The sequence below is a fragment of the Loxodonta africana genome, chromosome 23 (genome assembly GCF_030014295.1).
Source record: "Loxodonta africana isolate mLoxAfr1 chromosome 23, mLoxAfr1.hap2, whole genome shotgun sequence".
Classification (NCBI taxonomy): Eukaryota; Metazoa; Chordata; class Mammalia; order Proboscidea; family Elephantidae; genus Loxodonta; species Loxodonta africana.
The window spans coordinates 70,230,573-70,255,279 of NC_087364.1; the positions used below are offsets into that span (position 1 = coordinate 70,230,573).

The 24,707-nt window shown below is 40.2% G+C and overlaps 1 protein-coding gene across 11 annotated transcripts in view; it reads left to right on the forward strand.

The window, feature by feature from the left end:
• Positions 1–24,707, forward strand: part of P2RY1 (purinergic receptor P2Y1) — a 339,516-nt gene that overhangs the window by 182,411 nt on the left and 132,398 nt on the right. For 2 of the 11 annotated variants that reach the window (XR_002787253.2, XR_010319160.1), the window contains exon 3: positions 23,763–23,855. The exons of 8 other annotated variants lie outside the window; for them this stretch is intronic. The gene's annotated coding sequence lies outside the window, so the exon portion shown is untranslated. Of the gene's footprint in view, positions 1–18,399; positions 22,583–23,762; positions 23,856–24,707 lie in introns of those variants that run through there. One more of the 11 variants, XR_010319165.1, reaches the window with a different exon arrangement.

Consider the following 24,707-nt stretch of genomic DNA (forward strand, 5'->3'; position numbering starts at 1 on the left):
GGAGCTGACAGACTAAGACAGACTAAGAAGAAGAACCTGGCAGCCTACTTCTGAAAAATTGGCTAGTGAAAATGTTATGAATAGCAACCAAACACCGTCTGATATAGTGCTGGAAGATGAGCCCCTCAGGTTGGAAGGCACTCAGAATATGACTGGGGAAGAGCTGCCTCCTCAAAGGAGAGTCAGCCTTAATGACTGGATGGAGTCAAGCTTTCAGGACCTTCATTTGCTGATGTAGTATGACTCGAAATGAGGAGAAACAGCTGCAAATATCCATTAATAATTTGAACATGGGATGTACAAACTATGAATCTAGGAAAATTAGAAATCATCAAAAATGAAATGGAGTGCATAAACATCGACATCCTAGGCAGTAGTTAGCTGAAGGGACTGGTATTGGCCATTTTGAATCAGACAGTCATACGGTCTACTATGCTGGGAGTGACAGCATGAAGAGGAATGGAGTTGCATTCATCGTCAAAAAGAACATTTCAAGATCTATCCTGAAGTACAACGCAGTCAGTCATAGGATAATATCCATATGCCTGCAAGGGAGACCAGTTAATATGACTACTATTCAGATGTATTCACCAACCTCTAAGACCAAAGATGAAGAAATTGAAGCATTTTACCAACTTCTACAGTCTGAAATTGATCAAACGTGCAGTCAAGACACATCAATAATTACTGGCAGTTGGAGTGCGAAAACTGGAAACAAAGAACAAGGGTAGGTAGTTGGAAAATATGGCCTTGGTGAGACATTGGCTGCAACCATGGGCTCAAGCATAACCGTGAATGTGAGGGTGTCGCAGGACCAGGCAGTGTTTCGTTCTGTTGTACATAGGGTGTCGCAGGACCAGGCGGTGTTTCGTTAGGTTGTACATAGGGCCGCTATGAGTCAGATCCAACTTGGCAGCACCTAACAACAACAACAACGGCAACACCATGTGCTGTTAGAGCAAGTAATTCAGACAAAGAGATATATGTCTGAAAGTTTAAGTGGCATTAAATGGATTTATTCAGGTACTTTTTTTTATGTATAAAGTAGAGAATGTCATATGTAAGATTTACCATTCTCATAAGTCTGCAGCCTTTACTAAGTGGTAGTACTGACCCTGATGGCGGGGTGGGGGGCGGGGCATAGTGATGGTGAGCCAGTCATGGGAAATATGTATAAGGCCATCTTTTCAGAGAGACACTGGACTTACAGGATTGAAGTCATATTTAACTTCTTGGCCTCAAATGACATTACTAATTTTATCACATGTTCATAAAACTTCATCTGAGATGTCTTTTTGATGTTTCAAAAATCAAATTTACTCTTTAAAATTAAGATCTGACACCTCTGAGGATATGTATAATATGTGTTGTAGGCCCTGAAGGCAGTTCAAAAATAGGGCAATGATGGCGTTATTGGCATAAATACTTAGCCTGATGAGATGATTATTCTGAAGAGTAAAACACCCATTTGGATACGTTGGTAGAGACTGCTAGCTGTCCTCTTAAGTCCTTTCCGTTTACATGGTAATAAACCAAAACCAAACCCACTGCCTCCGACTCATAGCTACCCTACAGGACAGAGTAGAGCTGCCCCAGAGTTTCCAAGGAGCGCCTGATGGATTCGAACTGCCAACCTTTTGGTTAACAGCTGTAGCACTTAACCACTGTGCCTCCAGGGTTTCCTTACATGGTAATAACAGCAGCCAATTTTAGCTGGGTACATGACCACATGGACCACAAGGCTATACTTCCCTGTCTCCCTTCAGGCAAAGTGAGGCCATGTCACTTGGTTCTGGCCAATGGAATGTAAGCAGAAGTGCTTTGTGACAGCCTTAAATCTTCATTGGTAGACAATTATCATGCATTTTTCTTTGTCCCTTTGTTCTTCCTACAGGATGCAGTACAGATGAAATAACTGGAGCTAAAGCAGTTTTTTGGGACCATGAGGCGAAACTAGAGGCCACATAAATAGTAGAACAATTGAGATAGAATCCATGTACCTGAAAAATAGATGGAACTGAATCCTATACAAGTGATAGACTGCCTGCTTCCAGACTTTGTGTAGGAGAGACATAGTGTGTCTCTATGCTAGATGGGTGTGTCTAAGTCACCATCATTTGGGGTCTCAGTTACACAAAAGGAACCCCATCCTTTATGATGCAGGTGAATAAGTTCTATTGTGTTTGTTCAAAATATTCTTTTATGTTCTAGAGCCAATTTGTACTTTCTGAATAACTAAAACATAAACACAAAACAGAATTACGTTTCATAATTTTAAATAATGAGTAACATAAGAGTCACACTGGTTTATTATCATTGAAATAGTAATTTTCAAGAAAATTTCCAAGTTGGGAAAAATATTGATGTGCTCTAGGGTTGCCCGAGCGTGAGAGAGGCAGGTGAAGGGAAGCTGCGTTTTAGATATCCTTATACAGAGTTTAGGAAAAGCTAGGAGGCCCCTTGGGGTCTACCTGAAAATCCAGTGTTGCTCAGTTCTTACCTATTAATTCTAGCACAGGTATTTATCTGGTGCCCACTGTGCTAGAGACACTCTTTTAGGGACTGGCAATAGTGTAATGATGAAAACAGACAAATCTCAACTCTCCTGGGACTTCTTTGTGTGAAGATAACACCGCTCTTGTTTATCATCCATAAACAAGTAACAAAATCAATATAGATGATAAACAAGTAGCTGATAAGTACATGGTATGTAACATGACAATAAGTGTTAGATGAAAAACTAAAGATTTAGAGGTGGAGGAGAAGCGAGTGTGTGCCTGCTGGGTGGAGGGGAGGAGCGTGATGATTCAGAGACCGCCCTCAGTCAGGAATAAGGAGAGTTGCTAATGACCATATACTTGGCTCCATGGGGTTTTTTGTTGTTGTTTTATTGCCCTTAATGTCCCCAGCTCCTGCCAACTCATGGGTGAGCACACACTGGCACTTACATTTTCCAAGGACAAAAACCCAAACCAAAACCCATTGCTGTGAAGTCCCTTCTGACTCATAGCCACCCTATAGCTGCCCCATAGGATTTCCATAGAGTTGCTTTGAGTTGGAATCGACTGAATGGCAAAGGGGTTTGGTTTGGGTTTTATAGGGTTTCCAAGGGAGCCAGCTGTTGGATTCGAACTGCCAACCTTTCGGTTAGCAGCCGAGTTCTTAACCACTGCACCACCAGGGCTCCTATAGCATTTATTTATAAGATTAGGCTTCGGTATGTATGCACATGTTTCACTTTTCACGTATTACCAGGAGATTATGGCTTTACATCTCACCACTTTTATTAACCTTCTGAAACGTATTTCAAAACTCTTCTGGCGCTGGGAAAGCAGTCCTGTCAAACGAGAGTGTGGGATTCAGAATGGGGCAAGAACCGCGTGGGCACACTAGTCAGGCCTGCACATTCACTACCTACCTGAGTGTCGTGGACCACGTCACTAAGCCTGTTTCGCCATATGTAAGACAAGAACGACATTAACAAGCTCCTGGGGTTAAATGAGATTCTCCCTGGGAAAGAACTACAAAACTGTAGACACACACTGTCAGTTGTTATTATACTTACTAGTGTTTTCTCAAGGCCCAGAGAACAGGACATTGTAGCAGGTTGAAATTCCCCACAGTGGGTGTGAAGATTGTGTGGGCTGAGAGCAGCTTCTGCTAAGCAGAGTCTGAGTAAGCACGTATTTGTTTAAACTTGTTTCCTTCGTTTACTCCAGTCATCACTCCCTGCCAGTAAGGGCAGAGTCTCCAAGTTTTACCAACAGTCGAGAATCAAAGGACAATTTTCTGGGGATTAGACCATCTCATTATTTGATCTTTAAATATATATACCAAAACCCGTTGCCATGGAGTTGATTCCGACTCATAGTGACCCTGTAGGATAGAGTAGAACTGCCCCGTACAGTTACCAACGAGTGGCTGGTGGATTCGAACTGCCGACCTTTTGGTTAGCAGCCAAGCTCTTAACCACTGAGCCTCCAGGGGCTCCCAGATATATGTACATATATATACAATATTTGCCAAAGTGAGGAAAAGGCTTGTAAAACAAAATTAGACGTTGATGTCAAGCTGGGGAGAAAAATCACCACATACATGACAAAAGATCCTTAAAACAGAAGAAAGGTTCAGAAGTCAATAGGGAAGAGCTAAATACCCATGGAAAGGTAGGAAAGCCATTTAAATAAGAAGATTGCCTGCAGACATAGGAGAAATCCTCATTTTCATTCCATTGTCAAAGAAAATTTTTTAAAAGTGCCATATTTGGCAAAGATTTAAAAAAAAAAACTGTTGAGAGGAGGGAGAAATGGACATTCTCATACACTGCTGGTTGTTGTTGGGTGCTGTTGCGCCGGTTATCCACTCATAGTGTCCCCATGTGACGGGTAGAACTGCCCTATAGCGTTTTCTAGGCTGTAATCTTTACGGGAGCAGATCGCCAGGTATTTGTCCCACACAGCTGCTGGGTGGGTTCAAACCGCCAACCTTTCCATTCGCAACCAAGTGCTTAATTGTTGTGCCACCAGGGCTCCTTAAATGTATAAATGGGTACAGCTAGAGAGAATATGGTCATTTGAATAAAAAGCTATAAAAATGTGCACATGAACAGGAGGTTTGGCAATAGAACTCAGTTGTTTTATTTCTAGGATTTTATCTAGATTAGAAATTATAAGATGCTCACAAACCCAGCCCAACCCAGATGCTCACAAATTTTTATGCAAATGGATATCTACCAGAGTATTCTTTAGAATAGGAAATTTTAGAAGTAATCTAAAGAACAACAGGGGATTGGTTAAAAATGAGTTAAGAAATGAATAGTAAGACTGTTTAATGACAGGGAAAAATTATCACAAATATTGTTAAAAAAAGTGTTAAAAGCTAGTATTTATAGTATAACCCATTGCCGTCAAGTCGATTCTAACTCATAGCAACCTTATAGGACAGAGCAGAACTACCCCATAGGGTTTCCAAGGAGCGGCTGGTGGATTCGAACTGCCAACCTTTTATCTAGCAGCCACAGCACTTAACCACTACGCCACCAGGGTTTCCACGTACAGTATATGTTCACTAAATGAATATGTGAAGAGGTACATTCTAAAATTGATGAGACATTCAATAGTATTTTTCTTTGGGTTGAATTATAAATGTTCCAAATGAATATGTGCTTTTATTATTATAAATAACTCCCAATGAACAGAATTTATTTCTTTAAAAAAAATTTTAAAGACCCAGATCTTAAACCCTATAGGCAGAAAATCACTTCCAATCAGATATGCAAGAATATCACTATTTTCTCTAACTGGCTTTCCTTTGCTCTTGAATGCTTAATTCCACTCATTGGCCACTGCGATTTTTTTGTGGGTCGGGTGAGGTTAAACACTGCCAAGTAAACACAGCTAAATTTTGCATGGTGTAAGGGATCTTTTTAAGTTAATATGCCAGTTCAAAGATAGGGCAATTTCTACATTCTTAAGGAGTCTTCCCCACCCCCTTTTTCTCCCCACAACGTTTTCAGGCTGAAGAAGGGGGATGATACGCCTAGGAGGAGGGTCTGTGCCAGGCTAGCCTGTCTACGAGCTGCCTTGTTCCATTGGTCTCTAGCCCCGTTCCTACACCCACCTCTATTGTAACTTCTCCCTGTTTTCTGAGAAGCTGACATCCATTATCAATGCTTATGGACCCTGCCATTGACTGAGTCACAAGGGCCAGCTCTTGCCAATTTCTTGTCTGGATTCTACTTCTTCTCACCAGTCTTCTTGGACCTTTCAGTTCACCTTGCATGAAGCGGGGAGCTGTGCGTTAGGGAGAACTTCAGTATTTCCTGCAAGCTGCGCACATCCATAGAAAACTGGGACCCTGACTCAGACCCTCTGTCTCTGCCCGAACACCTACAATAACTTCTGTTCCTTGGCTGCAGTCTGGAGCACAGTGAAGCTGGCATCTTCTGAAAGTTCCAAAGACCAGGAGGACACAAGCACCTCTGCTTTGCAAATATCCCTGGACTGTGTTTCTGGGGAACAGACATTTGAGTCTGATTTCTGCCTTTTTTCCTTTCTTTCCTTCCTTCCTTCCTCTCCTACCCCACCCTTTCCAAATTAATTCCCGCCCCCCGCCCCCAGATCCTGGAAAACTTACAAAACATCCTTTCTTCTTATCTTGGGGAAACTTAACTTAGTTAACATCCTTCTTTCTCTCTATAGCTTACAAAGCAACTCTGTGACTGGAGTCAGCGAGACTTGGCTTTTATTATTACAGCTGTGAGAAGTCAAAGAAGTAGGTTTCACTGATGAGAAAAACACATTCGTTGAGTCTATCAAAAATATTACCTCTTACAAACTCCCTCTAGGAAATTTTGCATCCCCACGAGGGGTATTTTGCTCATCTATGTACCTTCCCATTCAGAAGGATATCTTCTTAGATTCTATTATGCTTGCCTCCTCAAGTTAGTCTTGGTAAACTTTGGTACAGTGTAAAGTCCTTAGCTTTCTCTAATACCCTTCACCACCACCACCCGTCTGTCAGTTTGTCATATTATGGTAGCTTGCGTGTTTCTAGATGTTGGAAGCCATGTCACCGGTATTTCAGATACCAGCAGGGCCACCCTTGGTTGACAGGTTTTAGTGGAGTTTCCAGACTAAGACAGACTAGGAGGTTAGGAAGAAGAGCCTGATGATCTACTTCTGAAAATTAGCCAATGAAACCCTAATGGATCACAACAGAATACTGTCTGACATAGTGCTGGAAGATGAGCCCCTAGGTTGGAAGGCACTCAGAATACATAGTAGCATCAACAATGAACTTGAGCATACCAACTTTCATGAACATGGCTCAGGACCTTTTGTCCTGTTGTACAGCAGAGCACCATGAGTCAAAGCTGACTCAGTGGGAACTACCACCACCACCACCTTCCCCAGAATGCTGAGCCTCGTTCTAGTCCTGGCTCCCTCCTCATCCCTCTGCCTCCTTGACCACTCGGGAACTTAACTAAAAGTGCACACCTTCCCCTAAAGTTTCCTCTAACTTAAGATAAATCTTGGATAAGTCTTATAACACTAGGAATGAAGGAAGTAAGCATTGCCTCTGATGAAAGACAGCTGGATAACACCAGCCCAAGTCTTCCACCATGACCCCCGCCATCAGTGTCTAACCTCTGGCCCTCAGACACCTGATCGAAGAAGTAGAGAGGAAGACGTAGAGCCTAGGGACCGCCTTGTCTTTCTTGTAGTCTTTTCAGTGGGCCATAGCTTCCATGTCACTCGCTGTGGGTTCTCTTTCTGACTCAGAGAGTCCCCTCTTCTTAAACAGCCTTCAGATGCTCCCTGGACCACTGAGCATCAGCCTGAGCTGCTACTACAGGCTGGAATTTCTCTCTGAAAAGTCACTTAAAAGTGCAGTCCCTTAAAAGTCTGAAATCCAAGCCAGGGAACTAAAAAATTGTTTTCTATGCCACTCCCTCTCTTCTATCGGCTGGTTACCCCATATCTATTTCTGCGTGTGGCTGCTGTCACAGAATTGTGACCCTCAACTCAAAATGACATGGCTTCCAAATTTGGGTCCGTTTTAGTTCTATGTATTCTAACCTCTAGAACCCTAGTGGCACTGTGGTTAAGAGCTCAGCCTGCTAACCAAAAGGTCAGCAGTTCAAATTCACCCATCATTCCTTAGAAACACTATGGGGCAGTTCTACTCTGTCCTATAGGGTGGCTATGAGTCAGAGTCAACTGGACAATGGGTTTGGTTTTTGGTTTGTATTCTGACCTCCACATATTGTTTCAATACTTGTACATTAAGATAACAGATATAAAATAGCATACTTTCTTCATTTCCTCTAATTTAAGTAAAAAAAAAAAAAAGGGCAGGATAGACACATATATATCCACATCTAGATCCATCATAATGAAGCTACAGAACATCAAAGCTGAAGAGAAAACATTAAAAGACCTTAGAGGGAAAAGATGGAATTCATTTTAAAGAACAATTAGCCTGAATCTTGGACTCTTTACACAGATAACCATCATTCAAGTGAGGATGATATGCAGACATAGAAAGACCAAGAGACTTTACCATCCATGACCTTTACTGAAATAGTTAATAAAGGATGTACTCAAGAGGAAGAAAAGTGAACCCCAAGGGAATAATTGGAATATAAGAAATGATGAAAAGAAGAGAAACTTTTTAATATGTTGGCAAAAATAATAACACAGACAATGGTGTGTGTTTTCAAAAATGGACAACTAAAGAATAAATTAGTCAATGAATAGTTTGGGAACTATTGGCAATCTAGATACAAATATTTTGCCCAATTTGACATTTGAATTTGAGTTTTTTGTTTTTAACTATGCTGAAGTTCTACATTTTTGTGTAGTAAATTTATCAATCTTTTCCTTGGTTTATTTATTTTTCTTTTGGTATCTTCTTAGAAAGTCTCATTCTTATGCCACATTTATAAAAAATATTTATCTAAATTTTTAGGAGCTTTTATTGTTTCTACTATTTACAAAACTAAAAAGCACCTGAACCTCCTAATAAAGGAAATAAGAATACACTTACGTATTAAAATAGAGCACAGGACATGTTAGAGCACTAAAGACAAGGCTAGAAGGAGAAAAGACGTTATCATAAAACCTTGAAGCTTATGATTAAGAATTTAAATTTACACCGAGGGTTGATTGCGAGTAAGGATACCAATTATTTCTTCCAGTGTACTGACAAGGTTTCTCTGCCTCCAGAGAGGGAATGATCTCATCAGTAGTCTTACTGGTATGATATTTTTAATCAGAGGTTGAGAGCATCAAATGCGACCAGACATTGTGTCTTTTTTTTTTTTTTTCTAGATATTTAGACTGCATCTTTAAGTGCTACAAAACAGTTTAAACATATAATGGAATTATTGGGTTGGAACAAGTTCCAATCTGGTGGTGGTTGATTGAAGCAAAAGGTTAACAGTATTTAAGGCTCATGCAACTGTCTCCCCCCAAATAAATAATAACTCCTTCCTCATTTTCATACCTATATTATAGTTTTTTTTTTCAAAGTGCGGAGTATGGGCCACCTTCATATCTATATGTAGATATAAATACATACATATAAATCATACATATATTTTATGTATATAAATTAATTGACTCACAGAATATGGGGAACTGTGTTCTGGATTCCAACACATCCCCTAATGTATTGTGTGTATACCGTGGGGCAGAAGGACCACTGCCTGTGTGGCCAGGTGGGCCTGAACTGGGGTTGCCAGATTTAGCTAATGAAATACGGGATGTCCGGTTAGATTTGAATTTCAAGTCAACAAAGAATAATGCTTTAGTGTAAGGATGTCCCATACAATATTTTATTGGGCAACAATATCCCCGATCTAAATCCCAGCATCACCATTCTCTGCTGTGTGACTTTGAGGAGTTACCTATTCTCTCAGACCTCTGTCTCCAGCTTTGCAAATGAGGGGAAAAGAATTGCCATTTTTCAGGTCGTTGTAAGTCTGGAAATATATTTCTATGGTATGTAAAAGACCTAGCAGAATACCTAAAACGTGATAGGTTCTTAGGAGTCTCCCGTTTTCTGAGACTTCATGGAGCCACATGGAAACAGCTGTACTTTTTACAATTTTTCATGTCAAGAAGCATAGAAATCACTAATAGATAAATGGATGATTCTGAGGTTGCCATCCAGGACTGTAAGGCACTCTTTCATTAATTAACTGATTTACGCCCATGTTGCCCCTGTCTCTAACAACAAGAACTAATGATCTTCTTGTCCTGAGAGCAGGGAGGGCAGCCAGAGACTCAGTTAGAACACTTGGATGTTCGATTTAACATGCACTAAATGGAGTTTGGAAACCCTGGTGACGTAGTGGTTAAGTGCTACAGCTGCTAACCAAGAAGTTGGCAGTTCAAATCCACCAGGTGCTTCTTGGAAACTCTATGGGGCAGTTCTACTCTGTCCTATAGGGTCGCTATGAGTCAGAATCAACTCGGCGGCAGTAGGTTTGGTTTTTTGGGTTTAAATTGAATTTTTGATTCCACATCCCCATCTAATTGTCTCCCAGGTTTTCCTACCTCAGTAAAAGGTGCCCTAATCTACCTAATGCTGAAGCTAAACACTTAGATGGAATTCAATATAAAAAGCCCAGTGGGTTTTTCTGTAGAAAGATAAAGCATCTAGAAAGCCCAAAAACTAATTTTGCCTTAAGAAATTTCATGAAAATGGCACTTTATTCTGTAATCTTCCCCCCCAAATCCATAACTCCAGTTTAATTATAAGAAAAAATCAGATAAATTCCAGTAGAGGGGTGTCCTGTAAAATATTTGACTGTTGTTGTGTGCCATTGAGTGGATTCCAACTAATAGCAACCCTATAGGACAGGGCAGGATTGGCCCATAGAGTTTCCTAGGCCATAATTTTGACCAGGGCAGATTGCCAGGTTTTTTCCCCCCACGGAGTGGCTGGTGATCTTGAACTGCTGACCTTTTGGTTAGCAACCGAGGTCTTTAACCACTGCACTGCCAGGGCTCCTATCTCAAAATTGTCAAGGTCATCAAAAACAAGGAAATTCTGAGGAACTATCATACCAAGAGGGACCTAAAGAGGCTTGGCAATTAAAGGTAATGTGGCATACTGAATGGGATCCTCAGCAGAAAAATGCATCAGGTGCAAACTAAGGAAATCTGAATAAAATATGGACTCTAGTTAATAATAATATATCAATGGACCCCTGGTGACCCAGTGGTTAAGAGCTTGGCTGTTAACCAAAATGTCAGCAATTCGAATCTACCAGCTGCTCCTTGGAAACTCTATGGGGCAGTTCTACTCTGCCCTACAAGGTTGCTATCAGTCAAAATCGACTCGAAAGGAACAGATACTGTATCAATATTGCCTCATTAATTGTGGCAAAGTACCATGCTAATATCAGATATTAATAATAGGGAAATTCGGTACAGGGTACGTGAGAACTCTCTTTATTGTCTTCTCATTTTTCTGTAAATCTAAAATTGTTCTGTTTTTTAAATAAAAGTCTATTTTTAAAAAAGAAATACACGGTTGAGAACTTAGACTATGTGATTTCAAGATTTATTATACAATTATAATAAACAAGGCAGTATGCAAGTGCTATAAGGATAGACATAATAATCAGTGGAACAGAAGAGAGTCCAAACATTAACCCATATGTATATGGGCAATTGATTTTTGACAAAGATGTCAATGTAATGGAGAGAACATAGTCTTTTCACAAATGGTGCCTGAACAACTGGATATCCAATAGAAAAATATATAAACCTCTATTAGTACTTCACACCGTGCAAAGAAATTAACCAGAAATTGATCATAGACTTAAATATAAAAAAGCTAAACTCTAAAACTTCCGAAAGAAAGCATTGGAGAACATGTTCAAAATCATGAGGCAAACAAATTTTTTTTTAGGATGAAAAAGCACTATCTATAAGAGAAAAAAAATGAATTGAAAAAATGAAATGAATTGAACCAAAATTAAAAACTTTTGATCTTCAAAAGATACCGTTAAGAAAATGAAAAGACAAGGCACAGGTGGGGAAAAAACATTCATGAGATCTGTATCTATGTGTGTATCTGTATCTGTGTCTATGTCTATGTCTAAATCTATATCTATCTATATATATCATGACAAAAGACTTACAGTAAGAAGACACAAATAAAATAATTTTTTAATAGGGAAAGGTAAAAAGATGAAATGTGAATGGCCAATAAAGAAATGACAAAAAATTCTCAACATTATTAGTCATCATGAAAATGCCAACTACACTAGAATGGCTAAAATTAAACCGACAATACCAAATGTTGGCAAGGATGGGGATGGAGTGGAATTCTCATACATTATGGATCTGAATGTAAAATAACACAACCACTTTGGAAAACTATTTAGCAGTTTCTTGAGAAATGAATCATATTGCCCAGCAATTCCATTCCTAGCTATGTATTCAAGAGAAATGAAGAAAAATGTGTTTATAAAAGGACTTGTATACAAATGTTTCTAGCAGCTTTATTCAAAGTAGCCAAATGCCAGGAAAAAACCAAATGCTCTATCAACTAGTGAATGGATACAAAATTGTGTTTTATGAATATAATGGAATACTATTCTATAATCGAAAGAAACAACCTCTTGATCCATGTAACAACGTGGTGGAAACTTAAAAACATTTACGCTAAGTGAAAGAAGTCAGACACAAAAGAGTATATACCATATGATTTCATTTAAATAAAATTGGAGATCAGGCAAAATTAAACTATGGTGATGGACAGCAGATTAGTGTTTACCTGGAGCTAAGGGGACCCAGGGGTGGGGTAGGAAAATTAAAGGGTTATGACAGTGGTGCAGTGGTTAAGAGCTACGGCTGCTAACTAAAAGGTTGGCAGTTCAAATCCACCAGCCACTCCTTGGAAACCCTATGGGGTAGTTCTGCTCTGCCCTATAGGGTTGCTATAAGTCAGAATCGACTCGATGGCAACTGTTTTGTTTTGTTTTGTTTTTTTAAGGGTGGTAGATACACAGCTTTTAGATACACAGCTTCATACGTTAGTCAGAACTCATTGAAATGTACACTTAAAAGTGGGGCATTATAAAACTGCATGTAAATTATACCTTAAAAACTTGGTTTAGAAAGAAAAAATACTGTGTGATTAAATATACAGCTTATGGATTCAAACAGCAGCTCTGCCACCTACTGTTTGCATGACTTTAGTCTTGTCACTGAACTTCTTCGTGGCTCAGTATCTTGATCTGTGAAATGGGACTAAAATAGTACTTGTCTGATGGAATTGTTATGAGTTTTAAATGAGTAAATACATTTATATGAAGTGATCAGAGGCTGTCAGGCACATTCCCATTGCTGTCCAGTTGATTCTGACTCACAGCAACCCCGTGTGTGTCAGAGTAGAACTGCTCCACAGGGTTTTCAGTGGTTGATTTTTCAGAAGGAGATTGCCAGGCCTTTCTTCCGAGGTGCCTCTGGGTGAACTTGAACCTCCAACCTGTTTTTTTCTTAGTAGCTGAGGGCGTTAACTGTTTGTGTCACCCAGAGACTCTACCTGACACATAAAAAGTAAGCTCTAAATAAGCATCAGCTGCTCTTAGTATTCTTTATTTTTCTCTTTTCAGCGTCCTTATTCCATCTATCCATAAATCCTATCATGTCTACCTCCCAAACATATCTGACTTTCCCCCATCTTTTACTCCTAGTGCAAGTAGTCTCATAATTTACTTCTTTGCTTTCACTCTTGTCCCCTTTCTCTTTGAGGGTTTTAAAAAATGTGAATGGCTTCATATGGCATCCTTGCTAAAATCCTCCAATGGTTTTCCTGAGCGCCTAGGATAAAATTCCGAACTTCTTAATGATCTCTGAGGAAGCCCCCCACAAGATCCTCTCTGCCTCTTAACCCACATCTTCCCTCATCCCTCCTTATCTAGTAGGTCCCATCTTCAGGGGACAGGTTATTTTCCTGTTCTTGTAACTCACCAAACTCTTTTGTGTCTAGGTCTCCTGCACCAGCCGTTCCCTCTGCCTGGAGCACTCTTTGGCCACTTCTTTGAATGACTCTTGTTTTTCAGCTCTCAGCTTTAAATGTCACCTCCTCAGAGAACATTTTTCTGACAACACTCATTTAAAGGCGTTGCCCATCTACAGCCACCTTCTACCATATAATCTTTTTTTATTTGGAAACAACCAAAGACTTATAAAAAGGTAGAAATAAAGTACAAAAAAACTTTCCCTGAACCACTTGAGTGGATGCTAACATGATGCCCCAGTTTGTGGGTATTTCCTACAAACACGGATTCTCCTATATAACCACAATACAGTAAATTAACGTGAATATGTTATTACCATTTAATCATTTGACCCTATTCATATCATCCCAATAGCATCTATTATAACAAAAAGATCCCGTTTGAAATCATGTGTAGCGTTTAGCTGTCCTTAGTCTCTTCAGTCTGGCATAGTCTCAGTCTTTCTTTGACTTGGATGACCACATTCTTTAAGATTTCACTAAACCAAAAAAAAAATAAAACAAAAAATGGTTGCCATCAAGTTGATTCTGACTCATGGTGACCCCATGTGTGTCAGAGTAGAGCTGTGCTCCACAGGGTTTTCAATGGCTAATTTTTTCAGAAGATCTCCAGGCCTTCTTCACCTCTGAGAGAATTTGAACCCACAGCCTTTTGGTTAGCAGCCAAGCACTTAAGCGTTTGTGCCACTCAGGGACTTTCTTTAAGATTACAGGCCGATTACTTTGTGGTATGTTCCTTAACCTGTGTTTGTCTGATATTTTCTTATGGTTAGAGTAAGTTATGCATCATTGGTGAATATCACTGAAACGGTGCTGTCTGCTGAGGGTGGCAAGTGAGTTTTAGTTCTCCCTTTACAAGTGATGTTCACTTTGATCACTTGATTAAGGTGCTGTCTGCCAGCCCTCTTCATCATAAAGTTACTCATTTCCCTTTAGAATTTCTAAGTTATTTTGTGGGGAGGTACTTTGTAACTGCGTAAGCCTCACTTTCCTTGTCAAACTTCCAATTTGTTTTCATTCGTTTATTTATATATTATGAACTAATGGTTTCCTATTTATTCAGTAGGCTTTACTTCATTGCTTTCATGATTTATTTTGATGCTCAAATTCTCCTATGTTTGGCAAGCTGGGACCTTTTCAAGCTGACTTCTTTTCTCTTTTAACACATTCCCAAGTGTTTTTTTGCCTTCCAGTGCGATAAGTTGTTCCAGGCACATCTTGTATTTTCCCTGCCCTAGCCCTGGAATTAACCATCTTTTCAAAGACCTCTGTTTCCCTGTAGTGGAAAAAAGATTATTTAGTTTTATAGGTTTATAAATCAGTCAATATAACATTCAGAAGTGGATTCAATTAAAAAATTTAATTTGTACACTTAAGTAATGTAGTTTATCTTTTTCTTTTTCTTCATCCATGCAATATAGGCATTGCCATTTTGATAGGAAACAGCAAAGAAAAGCTGATTGAAATATAAATTATGTTCTACCTGTCAGGGAGATAAGTAACATCCCTCGTCGTGTGGAAGACATTTGGTTTATTTATTTTCCCATTTCCTGGTATGATCTCTTCCAGAGGGACACACTTTTGGCTTGGAGATGTTCGGCATGCTACGGCATGTCCCATGTGATATGGTAGTTGCTAAGGTAACTGTATTTTTCTGAAAATACCATACTAAACAGGAGCCTGAATCATCAGTGCGCGATTGGCTGCTGTTACGTTCGTTAAAGTTTTCCTTGGCATTCAAATAAACAAATAATGCAGGGATAGTTCTGGATCCTTTCTCTGACCTTGCCCCCTCTGACATTCAAAAGCCCAATATCAAAGCAGTCACTCATGGAGGTGAGGGTATTTTGTGAGTTAGAACTCATGTACATCTCGGCTTCCTCTAATTAGGAATCTGATGACTTGATCTGGGCTGGGCATGTCCTCACAGTCGCTCTGCAGAAGACTTCGGTGTGTGTAAATGTGGCATGGGGGTGGTGTCTGACCTCCTCTAACTTCACAAGGGGAAAGGAGCATCAAGACCAACAGCCCAAGGCTGGTTCCCATGAGGCGGAGGTCAGACATTTCTTCCCTCTTCACCATCTCTACCAATTTTAGCACCAACCATTCCTCCCACAGCACTTTCTACTGGGTTCCATAATCCATTGCAGTGGCCACACAGAACTCACAGACTGTACTCATAATTATGGGGTTTATTAGGGAAGTAACAGTTATAATTCAGGCCCAAGAACACTCAGGGTACAGTTCTTCCATCAGGACAGCCTCTCCCCAGCTGTGCTCGCAGGGACGGCTCTCCCTGGCCCTCAGTCTCTGCCCAAAGGCACTCAGCTTTCTCTCTTGTGGGCTGTGAAGCACACGGCACTGTCTTCCGCTGCTTGGTCTGTCCTGCTGGTCTCACCTTCCTTGGTGGTGGTGGGCTTCTCCTCTCTGCTCTGGAATTAGCCCTCTTTTAAGGTAAAACTGACCAATCCCCTTGGTAGGCCACAATACGGTATCACACAGTCCTGCCCAGTCACCTGGGTGGAAGTTACGAGACCATGGCTAGAAATGCCACACGTGAAAGTAATTAATCCCCCGCAATATGCAAAGGGGTAGGAGAAGGTGGATTGCAGTGTGCCTGAGATGTTAGACTTTTCACAGCCTCTATCTCTTCCTGTAAACTAATTTGTATCTGTGATATCCATTGAGTCTTTTTTTAAACCATAACATCAAAACACCTAATTAAAAATAGTCATAGTAACTATGTATATTGATAATTATTCTTTTATATTCATTTGAAAATAATCTGAAAGTTTTAATTTTTCTACAATTCACACTTCTAATTTAGACTCTCCTTTCCAGCAGTTAGCACGCTTATTTTAAAGCAATTTTTATTGAATGAAGCAACTTAAAAAGTTATATAGGATTTTATTGGTTTGGCGACAGTATTCCCGAAACTGATAAAACCACACGTTGTTGATTGACTTGATTTCTAGTAGTTAAAAAGCATGTCTTAAAAATTCTGAATCAACGTCTCTGTTGTAGTTTTTGTGATTCCCTAAGCATTTTTTGTCAAGAAATTCAACCTCACATTGAAATCACAGAAACACATTTTCTGAAATGGTGTAGATTTACAAAAGAGTACATTCAACTTTTTGAAATGGAAATGGTATTTTCAGAGTCACTCACACCAGAGACAATGACCAAAAAAACAAACAAAAAAAACCTACCCGAATCAAAGATTTCCACACTCCCTCAAGTCAGATGGATGGAATTCAAATTCGCTTCTGCTGCTTGCCTACAGCGGTACCTCTGGCAAGCTAGTGAAAGATGAGTTTCCCTATCAGCACCTTGGGGGTTACAATACCACTACTTCTTAAGTGTTGTTTAATGATTAAATCAAATAACCTCTTTAAGGACATAAATATAGAGCTTGACACACTGTGTTAAGTGTAAAAAAAAAAAAAAAATTAGAGCTATCTGATATTATTGCTCTTATTTATTAATAAATTAAAATGATAAATTCATTTTAAAAATTCTTTCCTAGGTTGAACATTATCTTTGAGAATTGAGCACTGTGGATTTCATCAAATGCCATTGCAGCTCTCTAGAGATGTGAACTTTCTCTCAGAGAACTTGGTGAGGCACTTATAGTCAAGAGCTTAATACCAGCTTTGTAAGGAAATGATAGTTTCAACCAAGTTATTGTCAGAGTGAAGCTTGGCCCCTCCCTGAAATGACAAAGGGGTCTTTTTAGTTTAAATTAGTTTATTACACACTCCTGAGTCTTAGTCAACACGGAACATTTGGACATAGGTTGACATTTACTGGTGACTCAGGCCCCTCCCTGTGAACGGTTAGTCCTGCAATCTAGCATCGTCCTGTTGCCTTGGTCTACTGTGGGTTTCTGCGTGGTCTTTCTTTGGGCTCCTTCTTACTGTTGGCTGTCATTTCTATGCCTTTAGCAGTTCTGACCCTGTTTCATCTGTAGCAGAGTCACCTGGACGAAACCAACAGACCAAGTGAAACTGGCCAAGTAGAAGGAGCAGCCTTAAGTTTACATACAAAAATAAATTGGTGGGACCTAGGAGAGTTGCTCCGTTCCCTGTAGGATTTTGTGTTAGGGTATTTGAGGTTGCTGTGATTCTATCAACAGGCTAAATGAGACAGTTTGCAATTAAATCGTGCCATCTTGGGTGACTCGAACATAAAGATGTAGGGCTGAGGAATGTGTACTTCAGTGAGTTCACTGTTTGAAGGCCTTTCTACCCCACTCCCAGCAGCAGGGAACAAAAGGTATAGTGCATGTTGCATAATCTGTTAGTTCTCTGAGTCACCAGCTTTCCAGAAGCGTCTCACCTGCTCTCCTCCAGATAGCAACCTAATTGCTCTTTCCAATACGTTTACAGTTTCTGCTTTTTGGCTTACATTCTGTAGCTGGATGCAGAAATTAATTGGAAGCTCCTTTTTAATTGTCTCTTGATAAGGGAACTTCCTGTATGGATTCATTGATCAAACTTTGTCACTTGAAAATAGTTCTGTACTGAAGTCTGTTGCCTGTCAACTATGAAGCTTTTTGTCTTACATTTTTACTTCCTTTCTGGTAATAAATGTTTTGAGGTTATGCTGCCCTTGATTTATCCGCATTACTCAATCGCTTCTACTTATTTTATCACACTTTTGATAACCAAGATAATATTACTTAGCTGATTCAATATTTATATTTAATTTAAGATTCTCAGGGCCTAATTAGTTAGTTGGGGCCCTGGTGGTGCAGTGGTTAAGAGCTAGGCTGCTAAACAATAGGTTGGAAGTTCGAATCCACCAGCCCCTCCTTGGAAACCGTATGGGGGAGGTTCTACTCTGTCTGTCCTATAAGTTTGCTATGAGTCAGAATTGACTCAACAGCAATGGGTTTTTGGAATTAGTTAATTAATTAAATGAATATCCATTATGATCTTATTAGTCATTTTTGTACCATTAGTGGCTAACAGAATTCTGGCATGGATTGGGTGGCCCATTTATGGTTGTTTGTGAATAAATAAATGAATGAATATTGATACCAGGCCCAGTGCTACTATACTTGTCTTACTCTGAAGGATCCGATGAAGATGCTTTTGTTGTTGTAGCTGCTGGTGGTGGCGTGTTTTTGCTTATCCATCTACTTCTTGAACATTTTGCAGAATGTGATTTGCCAGTACAGAGGTATAAGGCAATGAGCTAGACCCATCTGGCTCCCCATTATATATCCAGGATCTTTCAAGGTGCCAGACATATGGTAGGTACTCAGTGAGTATTTCTTGACTCAATGGATGGATTCAGAATTATCAGCAGAAGATGGTGAAAGAAGACATGAAATTCATATTTTTTTACTTACGGTGAGAGCTATGGCTATAACATTCCCTGGGCTACTTCTGTCTCCATCACAAGTTCATTATCTCTTTGTGAATAATTATCTTCAGTATTGGAACATCACAATAATGTGTTCTCTAACTACCTCAGGCTTCTAAAACAGCATGGAAGCATAGCATGTCCTCACCCCTTGCCCCTGTCATTGCGACCCCCTCCATCTGAGACGCCAATCATTTCTACTTATGCCTTATGTGTTTAAGATATTCTATTGCTCACCATATCTCCCCTTTGATAACCCCATTCTTTCTCCAGCTATAATAACCACTATCTTGTGGATCATTCAGGGGTCATCCCTCGTATTTAGATCTTATTGCTTAGACCTCTTGATGGCAAACTTATTCCAATTTATACATGTTCTCAATGCTTTTCTTGCTCACTGATTGGAACAGTGACTAGAAAATTGTGTAGACTTGGCAAATGATAGTTTTTAAAAAAACCATCCCCTTGTTGCTAGCTACTTCCCATCATAGCTCAAAATTCTAAAACCAACATCTGGTTTCAGTCTAATGTGGCTATGATCTCTTTACAACCATGTTGCATAAAAACACTTTGGGTAGTTAATCACTAGGAACAATGGAGATAAAACAGGTACAGATAAAGTAGACATAGAGCATATGAGGACAGGACAGAGTGCTTCTATCAATGATACACATCACAGAAGCTCAGCAAGGCAGTGGAAAGAGGCTTTGGCAAGAGACTTTACTCGACAAATATTTGTGGAGCACTGCCCCCAGACACCCTTTTAACTCAGTACTGAAGTCACTCCTGAGGTTTACCCTTCAGCCAAAGATTAGAAAGGTCTATAGGGCCGACAACAACACGTGAAGAATGTGCTTCATAGTTCAGTCGTGTATACAAGACTAAGTGGGCACACCAGCCCAAAAGCAAAGAAGAGAAGGCAGGAAGGGACAGGAAAATTGGACAAATGGAAATAGGGAATCCGGTTGGAGAAGGGTAGAGTGTTGACACATTACAGTGTTGGCAAGCAATATTGGAAAACAATTTGTGTATTAACTGTTTAATGAGAAGCTAATTTGCTTGGTAAACTTTGACCTAAAGCATGATAAAATATATCTGTGGAGCACTTACTGTGGGCTGACGGCTTTCATATTGGTGTGAGCATTAACTTGTAACAGCTATCTTTTGAATGTACCATGGACCATCAGAAGAACGAACAAATCTGTCTTGGAAGAAGTACAGCCAGAATGCTCCTTAGAGGCAAGGATAGCGAGACTTCATCTGACATACTTTGGGTATGTTGTCAGGAGGCACCGGTCCCTGGAGAAGGACATCATGCTTGGCAAAGTAGAGGGTCAGCAAAAAAGAGGAAGACTCTCAAAGAGATGGATTGACACAGTGGCTGCAACAATGGGCTCAAGCCTAACAACCGTCATAAGGATGGTGTAGGACTCGGCATTGTTTCGTTGTGTTGTACATAGGGTGGCTGTGAGTCAGAACTGACTCAATGGCACCTAAGCACAACAACAGCAACCATGTAATGCAGCAGTTCAATTTAAGTGCAGATCTGTGTGTGGATCGTCAGTGATTGGATAATAGTAATGGTGTTTGTCTTCGATAGTGTGTGTATGTTTTCCAGTTTTTCTGCATAGTTGTACTTATCAGGTTCCTAGCTATTTTAACTTGTGAGTATAGGTTACCCAAAGGGTATGAACTACTCTGTCTGAAATGAATTTCAGGGAAAGTCTGAAAGGCCAGGCTCTAGTCTATGTCAGCCAATGAGCTGCGAGAGAGAAAAGGAGCTATTTCCTAAGGAGAAACAGCCCAGCCAACAGAAAACCAGTTAATGAGTCACTCGTGTTTGCCATAATCTGACCAGGTACTGCTAAATGCTCAGGAAAAAGCAGAATTCATAGAAGGCTATTATCGCAGACAGTAATCCACCCACCCTGAGGGTTTAGAGAGGCGGACAAAGGGGTGAATGCTCAACCTGTAAGTATCATGCATTTTTATCAGCTCCTACCTCCAACCAGACTTCCATGCTGCTCTGAGATTTCTCCTGAAGACACCAGTACCACTGTTGTTGCCATAGATTTCTGACAAAAAGCAAGATTGTCCCAAAGGAACACAATGGGCAAGGGAAAGAGCAGAACTTAATTCGATTATCCCTTGCCCTGCTACTGCTGCTGCTGCTGCCAGCTACCCTCTAACCCTGGCTGCAGGCTCACCATCTCCCTGCTCCGCCAATACGTATCAGTTCTTATAGTTTTCTTTGTCCCCAGGGTTTTATCCATCTCCCCAAGGTCTTCAGAAACCCTGGTGGTGTAGTCGTTTAGTGCTACGGCTGCTAACCAAAGGGTCAGCAGTTCAAATCTGCCAGGCACTCCTTGAAAACTCTACTCTGTCCTATAGGGTCGCTATGAGTTGGAATCCACTTGACGGCAATGGTTTGGTTTCCAAGGTCTTCCCTCATATTCGTTATGTCTTAGAATCCGTATTTCCTTCTTACAATGAGACAAGAAAGGGCCCTATGGCCATCTCTCCAGGAGAGCCTGGTGTGACTGGACATGCCTAGCTGTCCCCTTACTATAAAACCTGCTGGACCCACTATCAGAAGTTCTGTTTCTTACCAGCTAGCCGAGATTGATCCAGCTCCTTGAGGATCTGCAAATTGCAGGAGCCATCTGACCCCTTCTTTACCATCTGTGTATGGCCTGGGGTTCCTCTCCTTTTTTCTCTGCTGGGTCTGGAAACCTGGGATTAGCATTAAGTCTTGCTTTGCTGTTGATTTTTTCTCTTAACTTATATCTGGTATACTGTCTTATCTATGTAAAGGCCAACTTGGCTAGAAAACAGAAATCTTCTTTTAGTTCCACCCAGAAAGCTGAAAAATTAATCTTAAGAAGACAGAAACACCTCAGAAGGGGTTGGATACAAGACCTGAGTCAGACCAAACAGGCTTTCCTAAGACTGACCTGTGGTCAGAATCTCATAAAGCCTGTAAAAATATTGGAGCTGACTGATTTCAAAGACAGGGCCCAAAATTGCCTTGTTTCCAGTTTTCAATTTCAACATATTCTTTATTTTGCTTAAGTTTCCCAAAGCCCATTTCTCTTGCTCATCACCAAAACCCTTAATTGATTCACTTAAATTGCAGGTAATTATGAAAAATTGAAGCTAATAATGTATGAAAATCATTTAGCATGGTTCGCTACGCAAGCATTCAATGAATGTAAACTTTTGATATTTATTAAGGACAGTGGTGAAAATCAAATCAGAACAATATCTTAGAGGTGCTAGGTGAAAAATCATAAAGCAGTATACAAATGTTAGTATATTACAATTATTACTCTAAAAGGAACACTTCGACATGTTCATATTTTAAGTGCTTGCCCATGAAGTCTTGTTAATTATTTTAAGCACCCAGTCTTGAGATGTTCACTCCACTGCATTAGAACTTATTGTACCTGTTCTTTCTCTTTAGATAAATGATGGTAAAAATGATGGTAATGTGGTCAAATTCATCCAGGTGGAAAATTAAATTAGCTCTGGGAAAATAATGCATTTTAGGTACATTTCTGAAGACTCCATTTCAAAGTTAAACATGTCCTTAAAAAAAAAAAACAAACTAAATCAGCTGATGATCCGTCTCACCTGACCACCTGGGTCTCGACACTAATTGCTGCTGGTGAGTTGCTCTTTCTGTTGGATTTTTAAGTTCAGGTAGAGACAGCATTTCGTTTTTCATCATTCATGCTCTAGTCCACACTAACTTACTAAGGAGAGTTCAAGGAAACAGAGTAAGAAAAATCAGATGGCAGAATTGCAGGGTATGGCCGTACGCTTTAACTTGAAAACAGGTTTAGACTTAAAAGTTAAGTATTTCTAAGTAAACTTCATTAAAGCTGATTACAACCATTATGTAGGAGAAACAGAGATTTCCAGGTCTGAGTCTTCATGGGAAAATCAGCCAATGGGTTAATACTCTTTCCTCCCCAAATACAGCAGGCATGTCCCAGTCAATCACCCAATTAGCAAATATTTTGTGTGTTTGGTGCTCAGCCATTGATATTGCAATTATGGAGGTTCCACAAGACAAAAGAAACAAGAAGCCTAACACTTAGTTGGAAACCCCGGTGGCGCAGTGGTTAAGTGCTACAGCTACTGACCAAAGGGTCGGCAGTTTGAATCCGCCAGGTGCTCCTTGGGAACTCTGTGGGGCAGTTCTACTCTGTCCTATAGGGTCGCTATGAGTCGGAATCGACTCAGTGGCACTGGGTTTGGTTTTGGTTTTTGGTAACACTTAGTTGAAGATTCAGCTTCACTGACAAACATTATTATAGGCATACCTCGGAGATATTGTGGGTTCGGACCACCACAATAAATCAAATATCACAAGAAAGCGAGTCACACGAATTTTTTAGTTTCCAAGCACATATGAAAATTATGTTTATATTATACTGTAGCCTATTAAATGTGCAATAGCATTACGTCTAAAAAAATGTGCAAACTTTAATTAAAAAAACACTTTATTGCTAAAAAATGTTAACCATCATCTGAGCCTTCATTGAATCTTTTTGCTGATGGACGGTCTTGCCTCGATGTTGATGGCTCCTGACTGATCAGGGCGGTGGTTGCTGAAGGCTGGGGTGGGTGTGGCAATTTCTTAAAATAAGACAACGATAAAGTTTGCCACATCGATTGACTCCTCCTTTCACAAAAGATTTCTCTGTAGCCCATGACGCTATTTGACATCATTTTACCCACAGTAGAACTTCTTTCGAAATTGGAATCAGTTCTCTCAAATCCTGCCACTGCTTTATCAACTAAGTTTATGCAATATTCTAAATCCTTTATTGTCATTTCAGCAGTGTTCACAGCGTCTTCACCAGGAGTAGATTCCACCTCAAGAAACCACATTCCTTGCTTGTACACAAGAAGCCACTCCTCATCCATTAAAGGTTTGTCATGAGATTGCAGCAATTCAGTAATATCCTCAAGCTCCAGTTCTACTTCTCTTGTTGTTTCCACCACATCTGCAGTTACTCCCTCCACTGAAGTCTTGACCGCCTCAAAGTCATCCATAAGGGTTAGAATCAGCTTCTTCCAAACTCCTGTTAATGTTGATATTTTGACCTCCTCCCATGAATCACAAATGCTCTTAATGGCATCTAGAATGGTGAACCCTTTCCAGAAGGTTTTCAGTTTACTTTGCCCAGATCCGTCAGAGGAATCACTATCTATGGCAGATCTAGCATAATTCTTAAGGGCACTAGGGTTTTTGGAATGGTAAGTGAGCATTGGCTTCAACTTAAAGTCACCAGCTGCATTAGTCCATAATAAAAGAGCCAGCCTGTCCTTTGAAGCTTTGAAGCTTGACGTTGACTTCTCTCTAAGTACGAAAGTCCTAGATGGCATCTTCTTCCAATATACGGCTGTTTCGTCTACACTGAAAGTTTGTTGTTTAGTGTAGCCACCTTCGTCAGTTATCTTAGCTAAATCTTCTGGATAACGTGCTGCAGCTTCTCCGTCAGCACTTCATCTTGCACTTTTATGTTACGGAGATGGCTTCTTTTCCTAAACCTCATGAATCAAGCTCTGCTAGCTTCAAACTTTTCTTCTGTAGCTTCCTCACCTTTCTCAGCCTTCACAGAATTAGAGAGAACTAGGGCCTTGCTCTGGATTAGGCTTTGGCTTAAGGGACTGTTGTGGCTGGTTTGATCTTCTGTCCAGACCACTAAAACCTTCTCCGTACCAGCAATTAGGCTGTGTCACTTTCTTATTTGTGTGTTCACTGGAATAGCGCTTTCAAT